Source organism: Dermacentor variabilis, chromosome 3, assembly GCF_050947875.1.
Source record: "Dermacentor variabilis isolate Ectoservices chromosome 3, ASM5094787v1, whole genome shotgun sequence".
NCBI lineage: Eukaryota > Metazoa > Arthropoda > Arachnida > Ixodida > Ixodidae > Dermacentor > Dermacentor variabilis.
The window spans coordinates 38,677,184-38,690,215 of NC_134570.1; the positions used below are offsets into that span (position 1 = coordinate 38,677,184).

General features: G+C 49.0%; 1 protein-coding gene across 5 annotated transcripts in view; it reads right to left on the reverse strand.

The window, feature by feature from the left end:
- Window positions 1-13,032, reverse strand: part of Camta (Calmodulin-binding transcription activator) — a 528,965-nt gene that overhangs the window by 507,865 nt on the left and 8,068 nt on the right. The window lies entirely within an intron of this gene.

The following is a 13,032-nucleotide window of genomic DNA, read 5'->3' on the forward strand; positions in this document are numbered from 1 at the left end:
GAAGGCGCGACACAGTTTTCATGCGGAAGAGGCAAGGATGTGTGCCATCCAGTCGTAGACCAAAAAGAAAGAAAAATTACGCAGCTTTGAAGGTTTTTTTGTAAAGCCCGGGACTGTGTGCAGTAAGTATTCAGTCGACGTCGAGCGCCTGTGTCTATTCTTATCGCGTCCCTTGTGACTTAGTGTTGATTCCACTATGCATTGAGAAACGACGCGCTGCCAACTGTAGCCCAACAGACTTTGTTAACGTTGCCCACCAAGATAACCGCATTTCTTCTAACGTGCGCTGGCGTGTAACCAAGAAGATTTCAAAAACAATTGCGTGCTACAGCCGCAGCAACGGAAGTAGCGGAGCGAGCGCATCATGACGTCATGACACATCAACACCATCGGTACGGAAACAGGAACTATATACCAAATAAACAAGTATATTACAGTAAATCATTTAGGACGGACCTGACACCTGTCAGTGTTATTTTTCTAATGAGTTCCGAAGGCTCGGACCTCAATCTTTACGCCCAAAAATGGCAATTCGAAAATGCGAGTCATGTCGTTACTCCTCAAACAGAAGGCAAACGGACGACAACCCAGTAATTAACTTTACGGACATATGCGGCGCATAAGGGTGCGCAGACAGAGCGCCAAGCCGTCTACAACAGCCGGAAAGGGGAAAGAGAATCCCAGGCACGCGAAGGTAAGCAAATAACGAGAGGACCTCCATGCGCATAAGGAACATGTACACATCTACCCTTTCAAGAATGCCCCATAAGCAATAGAGAGAGAGAGAGAGGAAGCTTCCATCGGTCGAGCGAGATCTGCTCGGAACTCCGCCGAGCACGCATTTATAGCCCACGTCCCCGACCCGCGGCCATCCAGGTGCTCACACACACGCACACACTCCCGCTGAGCGAAACGGTCTCGTGCGCTCAGGCACACGCCAGCAGTGACACCGTTAGCGGATCGACCGGCGCTCCGAGCGCGAGCCAGCTGCGGTCCGCACGGAAAGCGCCGCGGGATATATACGCGAACGACAAGGAGACGCTGGCCTCCATGCATTATTTCTGCGTGACGTCAGCGAGCACTCCCGACCGACCCACCTCCCTATAGCTGCCTCGTGCGCTCTGTAGCGAGGAGGACAGCGGCAGCAGCAGCAGCATGCCATCGCGTGCGCCGCACACCGTCCTCCACACGGAGCATAAAGGATAATTACTTCGCCCGGGAGTCGAGCCAAAGGTCGAGGGATCACTCCGCCGCACATGCAATCCCTTCCAGAACACACACGCACGCTCCCACGCCTCGGCTATACACCTCAAACTACCTGGACGCCCTTTCCCAAACCTCTTACGCGAACACGCCGAGCGCTCGTGTACACATATACCTGCCTACACGCGCGTATGCACACACTGCTGCTGCAGATACACTCTGCAAAGGTGTGTGGGGGGGGGGGGGGGGGAGGGGGGGAGCTCGCATGGCGGACGTTCGAACGTACGTGCACACGACGGCCGGTAAACAAACGCGGCGCCCCGGAAGTGCACTCTGATCGCGAAAAGCCGTGATTGCCGCACGCGGAAGCTCGCGGAAGTAAGGAAATAATACTCATAAAAGAAGAAAGATTGGTCCTTCGCGTATAGGCTATACTTCCGGAACGTTGCTTTGTCCGTTTGGCCTGTTTGCTCGCGTGCGATTTGCACGAGTGGTGCCTAAGAGCACACGCCCAGATGTTTGTTTTGCTAGAATGCGCATGCACCGAGCAATCAGAGTGGATTGCACGACGTTGCACCGCGCCGGACGTAAAAGGTAGGACACCGAGCGCATGCGGCGCGTTTCGCCAACTGGCTGCAACATCGGCAAAGACGAACCTCCCTTCACTCCGCGCGTATGTGTGTCTCCGCTGAGCAGCCTTTAATAACTCGGGAGTCTCGCATCGGGGATTTGTCGTTTCATTTCATCTTTATTCGGGCAGCCAGGAGTACACACAGTACACAGCATAGGAAGCCGACGCAAAGGCTCAGAAAGCCGACGTAGCGCCCCCCCCCCCCCCAACTCCCCCCCCCCCTTTTTTTTGTTTACCCGTTGACACGCAACTCGACAGTGAGTGTAGCGAAACAAAATTTGTACAGAGGTCAGAAAGTACGCGGCGACAAGATACCAGAAGTCAACAGGATAGAGTTAAAAGGAAATGCAAACGACTGTAATGCGAGAACATCGCGTGAATGAAATATAACACCGCACACGACTACACGGCCTGCGGAGAAAACAAAAATTCTGAAACTGACACGACAAATGTGCGGCCTGGAAAAGAAAGAAACGAACTTGAATGCACGTTTTCAAAATTGGAGTTTTATATAGCGTATGAAATTGAATAGCCTCTCTGGGCGCTAGAAAAAAACAGCAATGGTGGGCCACCTTTGCTGTTTGTTTTTGCTGTAACACGTAAAAAAAAAATAAAGGTAATGCTAATAAGAAGAGCGACAGATTGAAAAGTCCGGAGAATGAGAAAATGGGCTGAAATATCATGACATACATGCTCTCAACCTCCAAGTCGGGCATATAATAATAAAAAAATAAAGCTCATGCTCTCGAAAAAAAAAAAAAAAAACGCCAGCCGCTTGAAAACCGCCGCCCTTCTAGAAAAAAGAATACGAAGAAAACAACACCAAATGAGAAACGTATGATCGAGTAACGACCTACAGAGCGAAAGAGATGCATTTCAGCGATATTGATAAGGCCAAATAAACCAAAAGACTTCTGCAGCATGAGTCCGTGATTTTCCGGAATTTTCATCCTTCTTCTACTTTCGACAATCGCGACGCGTGTGTAGCGCTCGTACCTTAGGAAAACTCCAGCACAAAATAAAAAGGCGCATAGAGAGAAATTTCCGCTCAAAACTTACGCAAGGGCGCTCGGTATATTACGTTTCGCAGAAACTGCGCTGCTGCAGCATTAGCTAAATTAACCTTACGTGAAGGTAAGCCGAATCATCGCACTCACATTACACGCTACGCCGGCGCCTGCTACAGCTTTCCCTGCACGCAACGTGAATACCTGGTCGCTAAAAACTATAAGCATTTGACAAGGGGGGTGGGGGGGGGGATACACACACCTCACGGTCACCCAATTTCTGTGCAGCGCGCACGCGTATGCACAATACGGCATACACACACACACGTACACGTACAGGCCATGGGCCGAGCCCCACCGCTTCAATCGATACATCATCGCCTCGCATCACTCGCACCGAGCGACCACGCCCGCGCGTCCTTCCAGCAGGGGGAGACACACACACACACACGTCGTGACCTTTCTCGCTTGCGAGCGGCACGGTCCCGTATATAGGTATATAGGAACGTGCTTTGCCGGTCAGCCGACGGCAACTGTATACCCGTAACAACCCTTTACACACCCGCGATCTCGAACAGGGGAAGGAGAGATGAAGAAAAAAAAGTGGGGAAGGGGGGAATATGAAAGTACACGCCCCATGAGTTCACTTATTTTCCACGGTTATCGCATTAGCGGCGTACAAGTCGCGTTCGCGCGGTGACAGGCTCTGCTCATTAGGCGGAGTAATTAGGCCCACGGCTCGGGCACCAGCCTATGTACAGTATACTCGCAGACACATCGCGTGAAAGGCGCCTGCTTAAGGAGGTTGAAAAGCGAGATCTGGTGTGTGAGGTTTGTATATGAGCACCGTGTAACCGTCGTAGCTGAGTATATACGTGCGGGTGTGCAAGATCTCCTTATATTGGGGAGTAGTTCTTGTTCAGATGTAGTCGGTGGAACTTCGGTATTGGAAACGAGGCACGAATTGACGCGCATATACACAGAACACGTATCGTCTTTGTCTGTCCGTTTCTGCACGTGTGTCAATTAACGCCTGTCTTTCATAAAACGATAGCGTTCCACAGCGACCATGCATGTAAGGAGTGAGAACGCTGAGCAATTTTTCTCGAGATGAGCCTCTGAATGAGAGAACTGATGTTTTTGCTCACTAATATATCGTATTCTCTGAGAGCACTGCACACTTCTTTCCGCAGTTGCCACGGACGGATTCTGCAGTATATACATTATAACGGGTAAGATATAACAGACCTTACACCACACATTCTTACGCAGAGTGCTTCATGCTTCGTTCCTCCTCATAAACTGCGCTCACCGTGCACTAGACTATTCCGTTACGTCTCAACAGATGACCATATCTCCATCAGCCACTGCATATAGACGTAGGTCTCACCCGGCAATCTCTAATTACCTCTGCACTTCGTCAGCAGACTCCATGCTATGCCTGCCATGTTTTTTTTTTTTTTACTTCATCCCATCGCCTAGCTCTCCCCTTTCTTCAGCTGCGCTTCCCTTTCCTTGGCACCCATTCTGCAGCTGTAACAGACTATGCCAGCTACAGTTGCAACTCGATTTAACGAAGTGCTGACTACGCTCGAGTTATTTCGTTAATCGGGAAGTTCGTAAAACCGAGAAAGAAAATTTTCGGTCCTTCCAAATCTAACGTAGCGACACGCAAAGGCTATCGCGGCATTGTATTTGTCGCTAATCCAGCCATGCGTCGCATAAACCATTAAATGTCGAAAGCCACCACCGCCGCTTGTATACCGAGGTGGTGTTGAATCGGCGGCTGTTCCGTGCACCGGCACGGCTTGCAGCCTCGTCAAAATAAAGGTGTGGAGGTGACCATGGCGCCTAGATGTTTTAACGCAATAGCTTTAAAGCGCACCCTCGAAGAATCACCCGTCTGTGTCAAAATTAGAAGGAAATCGCCGTTTTTATTTTACTCGTCTATTTCAGGGAAAAAAAACTTCGTTAAATCGAGTTTGGCCAAGTTTGTTTCGTTAATTCGGGTTGATGATAACATCGAACCCCATGAATAGCCGCCGAGAAATGTAAATTTCTTCGTTAGATCGGGAACTTCATAAAATCGGGTTTCGTTAGATCGAGTTTCAACTGTATCTGCTCTACACATCACGCGTATAAATAGCTCCTTTTCTTCATCTTAATGTCTAGTACAGAATATCAGCCACGCCGGTTTGCTCTTCAAGTGATACCGTCGTTTTCGCGTCCCTTAACGCTACGCTTATAATTTTTCGTCCCATCGCTCTTGGGCGGACTTTAGCGACTTTTCAAGCTTCTTTGTAAGCATCGAAATGTTTGCCTCATTTGTTAGTACCAGAACAATGCAGCGGTTAGCCCTTTCCTTTCCATATGGCAGTAATCTGCCGGTCATGGCTTGGTAATGACTTTCGTATGCGCTCCAACCCAATATTTATAGGTCACGCGCAGTTCGTTTCATTATGGGGGCCAAGTATTCTGCAGCGTTAACCCCTCACTCCCCACTCCACCCCTTTCACTTTATTTTTTCGTATGCTATCCACCCTGGGACATTAATTTTGCGGACGTTCACTGAAAAATGAAAAGCCACCGCGAAATGCAATATCTCATCACACTACTACACTGTAATTAGAGAAGTAGGTTGCTCTGCATTCTGTCCTCAGTTTAAGTTAAAAGACTTGCAATTATACCCCAGCCACCAAATTCACAAGGCGCTGATTATCCCCCAGTCACATGTCTGCAGGGCTATTTTCAGCCTAAACAAATACTTTTAAAATATTACATATTCTTAAAAACGGAAACGAACCTCCACGACAATTTTCGATTGTGCTTTTCTAAGCTGCAGGTATTAACAACTTCAGGATGTTAAACATGCTTCTAAAGTTTCTAGAGCTTATCACACCTTGTTCCCACTTATTGGGAGTCAAAATCCAGCATTATCTTTATCAATTCTGAAAGCAGCTGGTAGACAGCGCAACGCCCTCCTCAACAAAACGCAAAATCAACCATCGTAGGCGCTCGCGAAACACGGAGCTAACGAATGTGCACATCCCGATTACCCCTCCTTTCCTCCTTTCTCTATGCGCACGCCTAAGCTAATATTATTCTTCCACACATTTCCTTCCAACGATCTGCGTAAACCGTGGTCCAAGGCCTAGTTTAGTTGAGTGAACTGTCCCCTTGCACAGATTTCAGAGGCTTACTACAAATCACGAATAGGCGTCTGTAAACCAGTATCCAAGCGACTCACTGGCAGCGCTCAGATGCTTTATATAGAGCGCTATGCGCGTGAGCGCCATCTATGGATGCAATTCCGGAAGTATTCCGTCCACTTCGGACACCCGCTCGAAATCATTAATCACGCCCCATACTCAGAAACAGCAGCAGCGGCACCAACGACAACACTACCACAGTGTTCCCCCACCCCCTCCTCTTCTCCCCCCTGTTATCCGCTATAGCTCGATTGTTATATCGCCAGCTCGCGCAGTGGCCACGACGATCACTCACCTGGCTAGGTGTCAGCTATATAGCGCTGCAAGCAGCCCGCTGTCGCCATTCATCACAGCGCAAAACAGGCAAGCAAAGAGCGCGCGGAGCAACAGGAAAAAAATCCCCGAACGAGGACGGTGCACAAGCGCCAAACCGTCGAGATTTACGAGCGCGCAATTTGGACACAACACGCGTCGCGCGCCAGGCTATATAAATGCGCACACGCACGTGGGCCTGTTGCTGTAACTCCGCATATATGCACACACGACGACGACAACGACAACGCCTATATATCTACAGGAGCTCCCGCGCATTCCTTGCAAGCACGAACCGTCCCGGAACACGAGTATACTGCGTGCACACGTGCGCCACGCATCCGTTGTCTGATGCTTATACGGTATGCTCCAATTAACGGCACTCTCTTCGGTGCCGCTGCTGTGCCAAAGTCGTTAGGCGAGTGCGCCAGGTCTATATCACGTGCAATGGCGTATACGATGCTTTCGTCATGAGCGTATATGCGCGCATGTCGCAACTATACGACGCCGCTAACCGACCGACCGAGTTGTGGAAGTTGCCACGCGTATAATAATATATGCGAGATCCATATACACATACATGGCAGAGCGGTTGAACAGACGGCAAAGAATGGCCTTATAACCGAGGAGGCCGACGGAAGAACAGCCGTGACTTTCTGCGCCTGCGGTGACAGAGCACGAGCCAATCTGACGTTGACTCGCGTATATACGTTATGGCAGTGAATTTTCGCAAGTCGCGCAGGCGAGCTTCCGCGCTTCCTTTTTGGGCACTCCCGTTATCGGCTCGGAAAGTTACGTGAGCGACACCTAGCATACAATGCAATAGAGTCAAGACGATTGAGTCGCCATTTATCGACACGCTTCCGCTTACCCCCTGCCATCATGCCCAATTACCGATCATTACCTTCGGCTTTTCTGTTTAGCTCGGAGTGACCAGCGGTTGAATCCACAAAACATTTTCGTTGTTTATATAAGACATTCTTGAGTACGTTTGTTCGAACTTTGCTCCAGCACGCTTTCACAAAAGGTGTTCTGCCTACCAAAGAATACATAATAAGTTTGACGCTTGCGCTCACTCCACTATAAATGTGTACTCAGTTCGAACGATTCGCGAGGCAGAACGCAAGCGTCGAAGGGATTGTTAAATGCCTCTGCCATATTTTAAAGCAACAGAGCGATAACTCTCTTTGCCTACTTCCGCCGGTTTTCGAAATCTCACCTCATGTCGCCGCGCAAGCGCATAAAGTGAGCCAAAGTGAAGAGTGACGTGTCATAAGTGAGATCAGACGGAGCCCGCTCGGCGAGCGCGCTATAGGTTCGCAGGTGCCGTGAGCACTGAGGCCACCAAAGCCCAAGAAGCATGAAAGGAGAGGCGTGCACAAATGAAAGAAGCCAAAAAACAACGTCACGCCATTTTCACGTCGTCGTCATAAATTCTTCACGATTCCATCGTCATCTCCGTCGTCGTCAATACACACGCACTCCCATCGCACAGAATTGAACATCTCAGCAGGTTTACACTTGGTTTATATCACCAAGCTATCCATGCAGTTGCCGAGGCTTTTCGGAAGAGCCAAGGACGCCCGACTTAGGCAATCATCTCTCCATGGTTTCTGCCCTTCTTCTTTCTTTTTTTCTTTTTCCTTCTTCTCGCAAATATATTTTTCGGCTCTGCCTCCCGTTTTCATTGTCGGCAGCTGTCGCTCGGAGGTTGGACCTTGCGCCGACGCATAAGGTGCATGCTCTCGAGCACCCTTGTTGCGGATGGGCACATTCGTTGCCGAAAGCCAACTGTTATGGCCTTTTGGGACGCCCTTGCCCCCCCCCCCCCCCACCTATACTATACCATTTGAGATCTGCTGGTTAAGAACTCTGTTCTCTGTTACGGAATGCCGTCAATGAAAGAACTCAGCCTAAACATCCTCGCTGTAGCAAATACTCGCCGTCAGACGCACCATTACATTATTAAAGCGAGTAGATTTCTTGAAACGTTCGGCCTAGTGAGCGAGTTAGAACTTTATTTAGGTCCTGATTCGCGCAGTGCGCTGACAATCACTGTCGACGGTTTGCGCACGATTTTCCTTATTCCTGTCATGTTGTTACACGTTTCAAGGAGCTTCACCTATACGAACCACAAGTATTTTAGACGAACTTCTTGCTGGGCGAGTTGGTGCATGACTATGCTTCCTCCTCTGTTCGTTCTTTCTTAGGCGCAACTCGTCCTAAATAACAGAACCACAGTTACTCGCGTAATAGAAGGGGGGCCAACCTCGAGACGGACACCATGTACAATACCCGGCTGTTTGCAGCTTGTCAGAAGGATAGCGTTTACATGAATGCGAAAACGGGCGCGTCTCGTCGCATTGCTAGCGCACCGCATCCATGTAAACGGCGGTTATGCTCTACGAAGGCGAATCGGCCCGCGCGTTCCAGCTAGTAGCACTGTTAAGCCTGAGACACGCGCTTTCAAAGCTTGGATGGTGCGAGGGAGGGAAGGCAGCAGGAATGGTGTCAGCAGCCCCGCACGTTGACACTTTAATTGCGATCATAACCCGAGGTACGTCATCGTTGTTAGGTAAAACGAGGTGGGTGGGAAGACCTGCTTACGGAATTTCGCATGTCCCCTATATAGGGCTTCTGAATTTCCCACCTCTGCTCATGCGACACCGACAAATAAGTGTCACGGAATAGGATTAGAATGGCGCACAATGAGGAGAGCCCTCCAACTTCCATTAAAACGCGTAGCCGGATTCTTGTTAGCGATTGACTGACACGAGCCTTCGCTGCACTTCGTGGAGTTGGTGAGACTGCAGTACAGGCGAACATATTTTTGTGCTGTAGAACGACTGCGAGATGAGCAAGCCGGAACGAATTAATTTCGAAAAGGAGCAAAACAAAAAATGAGGGCGAACAAGCGCTGAGTTATTGTCTTTCCTTGATGAGTGCCATCGCTCTTAAATCGAATCTTTCTTTGCCTCTTCCATTTTTACCCTGATGCTCCTGTTGCTGCTGCTGCCTTGCCCGCAGCGTCGGGGGGTGGTTGAGAACGTGTGTAATGTACATGGCAGGAGCGCGGGAGACCTTTCCAAGTAACTTCTGGGGGGTCGCAACAATGCCCTCTGGAACTCCTTGGTCCTCGACACAATGCCCTCTGGAAAGCTGTCATTACGCGTGAGCACCATGCAAAAGCGTTGCAGAAGCTGCAGCGCATACCTTTGTACTAACGCGCAACAGCCCTGCAGGGGCGAGATGGAATGGTACACAGAGAAGACAGAGAGTGCGTAAAGGCAGCGCTGTGAAGAAACGGGTGAATAACGACCTTTCGTTCGTGGCAGCTTGCATACATGGGATGACCGCGGGAGAAGGGAAATGCGCCGTCAGAAAGCATGCTTCGTTTGGGGTCTCTTCAATAAAGGAAACGCCACTAGTCTGTTGCACGCTTCATCGCTTCCGCCGATGAAAAGAGTCAAGAACAGCAGACGCTCCGGAGGTATAGTGGACTAGAAGCCTTCTAGTTCACTGTACCGGAGGTATCAAGTGCGACGCCATGTTGAAAAGGTGGTTGTGGTGAATTGTAGCAACAGGCGGGTTTAGCCTGGCGAACAAGGCCGGCAATTGCTCCGCCCGAGCGTCTCGCACAATACCGCTGAAGGGTTTCACCATATGTCCATCAAACCAGTCTCTCTTAAGAATTCGATGCGGAGACGTGAAGTTTCTTTTCGGGCTATAACTGATCCCTCGGGAAAAAAGGTCCAATGACGACGATTTTGTTTGCTTCTGTGATTGGCTGACAGAGTAACACAACCCCACGCGGTCCGTGTGCTTTGGTTGCCAACTGCTGTTCTTTTTTTTTTTTTTTTACAGTTGTATCCTACTACACTAGACATGATGACAGTTGGGAATAAATTGTAATAATAATAATAATAATAATAATAATAATAATAATTCAAGGCGTGGTACGGCAGGTTTCTGTGAGTCGTGAAAAACAGACAACGTGCAAGTTTCTCCATGCCAACAGCTGACGCAGGGCGTGCAGATGCAAAGCGGCATCAGAGCACCGCGGCCTCAGAACGACAATACGCAAGTGGTGCTCCAGCATAATGAACGCTTCAGCCACGGCGTCCTTGCTATGCAACAGACAGTGGCATGGCGTGCCGCGTGATGGAAGCCCGCGGGGTGGCCAGCGATCGCTGGTCCGTCGGGCACGGGACGTGGCAGCAGCGATTTCTCCCAAGGCTTCAATAAAAGAACTTCTCTATTTCACCGACTATATGCGATGCGCCGTGTGAGGGAATGACAGCGCTAACGTTCTCGCAGAGCATACGGACAATGGCTCACAACAATGCCTCGAGCAAACACGTGCGCTCTCGTGTACTAATTAGAGAAAACGCAAGTGGTACACGCAAGGTAACGTTTAACACCACATCATCACAGCCGTGCACCGTCGAAATCACCGCCAAACACCGTCAATGAACGCAAACAGCACAGAAAACTTCGCTTACATCGATTCCCACAGTGAGTGGGATCTGCGTTTTTTTTTTTCGCTTTTTTTTTCAACATAAACAGTTCGTCCTCTTTCGATCACCTGACCATTCGATCTCTTTTGCTGACAGAACTATAACAAAGTCCTCCAAGCTATTTGCATCTCATATTATGTAATAAGTGTGTTACTGCAGAAGCAAAAAAAAAAAAAAGAAAGAAAGAAAGAAAGAAAGAAAGAAAGAAAGACCGGCGCCGTTAGTCCACGGCTTCGCACACTTGAAGAAACCAAGGCACAGCGTCGGCCGTGTATAGCAGACGACTGGCTAAAAACAAGAACAAGTATATTCGACTCCTTCTCCTCATCATCGAGAACGCAGACAGGACGCAAAGCGCACGGCACTGTAAGGTAACCCTACGCTCTCTCTCTTCTATATTCTTGTCGATGACCGACTACGTGCTTTTGGAAGACTCGTCGTTTCATTTGGCTGAGCGACTTCGTCCAAGATATTCTTCGCAAGACGGCATTACGCCATCAGAGATGACTGCGATCGCATGAAGATCTCCCGGGCACTCAGTCGTGATGAAAGCTTTCCTCTCTGCTGCCGAGTTGTCACATTGTGCAACACAAGACGAGTGTATTCGCTTCGTTTGTCTCGAGAGTATGTAATTCTCTCTCTCTCTTTCTTTCTTTCTTTCTTTCTTTCTTTCTTTCTTTCCTTTCTTTCTTTCTTTCTTTCTATTTTCTTTCTTCGTGGTGCGCCGTCCATCCCGTCACGTGGGCCACGTTGTGCTCAAAGGATGCACTTGTTGATTGGATGCGCCACTGCCTGTTGCACTCGTGCCACAGTACTGTAGTCAGTAATGTTATAGACGGCATCCCTTAAATTTCAAAAAAAAAAATAGACAGTCTAATTAAAGTCCACAAATATTTTGTTTTTAAAGTCTAGAGAATTTTTGTTTTCGTTTTCTAATACGCTTTGTAGCATATAGAGCAGAAAGCAGAAACACCGATATATAGTGCCACAGGGACAGATACGCTGAAGAAGAACAAACTTAGCAATCGAGATTGATAGACAGGTAGAAATATCTAAGCTTTACCGACAGATACAATAGTTTCTTATGCCACAGAAGTGATGCGAGTGGAATGGACTGGTGGCGACGCCAAGTTAGTGTTCCCGAAGCTGCTCCCTGAGACGTCTGACATTTGGCAGCGACTCTGGGCGGTAGAAGTCAATCCTTATACTTAGATAACAACAATTACGAGAAAACTCAAACCTGCCAATTTTGGCGGAACGTTTTGCTGCATGAGAAGGACCCAGGTGGTAAAAATACGGCAATGTGCATGACGGCACACGATGACCTCATCAGCGTCACGTTTTCTCTTTCCTTCTTTCTTTTTTTTTCTTTCTTTGTTTTCTGCGCGAAATTTAGGAACGGTAGTTCGACCTTCCTTTTGTACGCCGATAAGTAAACACCTTGCTGGATCGTTACAAACAAACTCGCAGAACCGGGATCTACAAGCCGAGCAGGCCGCAGGAGATACACAGCACAGTTCCGCGTCCGATCCCACGTTCTAGTAATTGCGTCCAGCTTACGTCCAGCGGCTTTCTAACGGACGAAGCAGCCTATTTTTCCGACGCGCGCCGCATGTCATGTATCGGACACTGCCGTGCCGTGTCATATGTCTCCGGCATAGCCTCGGAGATCCAGTGGCGTGCGATGCGCGCGACGCCCGAACATGAAAGCCGTAATACCCAGCTTATGTTGCCTTGATTGCTGCGTGCTGATCAGCTCTCCTCTCTGCATTAAAAATAATAGCTAAACCAACCGATCGACTTTCCGAGAAGAAAGCCTGCGCCCACGTTCTTGCTGAAAAAATAAAGAAAAGAAAACAAAACTTTATGTACGCGTGGCGATACACTGAAGCTGAGATCAGAGGCGGAATCTTATAACGGTTCGCGAAAAGCGACCGGTTCACTTTGCGGCTTGCGTCACTGCTAAATGGGCCGCTCCCAAGCCGGAGGTGGAAGAAGGGGAGGACGGGGCCAATATACGAGAGGGTGCCGCCTCTGAAGTGCACGTCATTGTAATGCGCGCTAGTCGAAGAATTGCACAATGTTTCTGCTCGCTCAATAAATACACATACAAATGATATATCATCTTGCAAGTTTTAAATTACAAACGTGCA